A 1,120-nucleotide genomic window follows, 5' to 3' on the forward strand; every position below is an offset into this window, starting at 1 on the left:
GTAGAAACAGGCCACCGCCACACTGCAAAGCGCAAAAATAGACACCGCTGTGCCGTGGAGTGTGGAAACAGGCCATTGCCGTGCCACGGGGCACAAAGAAGCAAAACCGGCTGCCCCTGCACCGCGGGGCGCAGAACCAAGCCGCTGCGCCACGCAGGAACAGGGCAGGGCTAGCAAGTATCACCCCGGCGCTAGCCCCGCCCCATTTGCTGTACACGTGTGCTCGTGGCCCCGTGCGCACGTGCGCGCACGCATGCGTATAAAATGCTTCCCCCTCCTTTTTCCTCCGGTCCACCAACTGACAAAAGTTGGTGACCTCTGCTGTATAATAAAATTTATTTTAAAATAACCACTAAAAGGATCTAAAAATAATATTCTGACGGATCCCCAGTGCAGCTGCGCAGAGTCGCGCCACGTGTGCCCTAATCCCACCTACAGATAGTCCTTGACTTAGGAGCGTAACGCAGCCCCAAATTTCCTTTGCTAAGTGAGACAGTTGGGAGTTTTGCCCATTTTACGGCCTTTCTTGCCTCAGTTGTTAAGTGAGCCCCTGCAGTTATTAGTAAGGCAGCTGTGAAGTGACATCTGGCTCCCCCGTTGACTTTGCCTTGTCGGAAGGTGTTCTGTCCTAGCCTACCTCAGCTCCTTGTTAAACTCAGAAGGAGAAAACCCCTTTTCAGATCAAGCAGGCAGAAACCGCAGGACAAACCCAAACTCCGTTTATTTACTCACAGATGTGAGGAAAAACAAACACAATTCATCGCAACTTGATTCCTAACCGGACCGGTTGCCTTTGGCAACCAGCACCTCCCACACCTTCCCTTTTATTGTGCAGCCAAGGCCTGGCTTCCTAATGCCTTCTCCTTTGCCTTTGGAGCCGCCCCATTGCATTCCTCTGTCCTACTCGCTTCTCTTGCCGGCGCTTTCATGCATCCTGGATTTGTCCCCAGCTGTGCTTCATCACCGTCCAACTCAGTCTCCCAGCACAGCTGTGTCTCAGCCTGAGTACGAGTAGAGGGGCCAGGCTCCTTGTCCGACTGTACGTCTTGGAGCTCCTCGGAGCCTCCCTCTGACTCTAATGTCACTCCAGGTCCCTCCTCCTCTGAGTCCTCAGACTCAG

At 53.6% G+C, this 1,120-nt stretch overlaps 1 protein-coding gene across 2 annotated transcripts in view; it reads left to right on the forward strand.

Moving 5' to 3' along the window:
- Positions 1–5, forward strand: part of KIAA2013 — an 8,252-nt gene extending 8,247 nt beyond the window's left edge. For both annotated transcript variants that reach the window (XR_014028209.1, XM_081341341.1), the window contains one exon: positions 1–5. This exon is cut by the window's left edge. The gene's annotated coding sequence lies outside the window, so the exon portion shown is untranslated.
- Positions 6–1,120: the final 1,115 nt, after the last annotated feature.

The sequence above is a fragment of the Vipera berus genome (assembly GCF_964194415.1).
Source record: "Vipera berus genome assembly, chromosome: 17".
NCBI lineage: Eukaryota > Metazoa > Chordata > Lepidosauria > Squamata > Viperidae > Vipera > Vipera berus.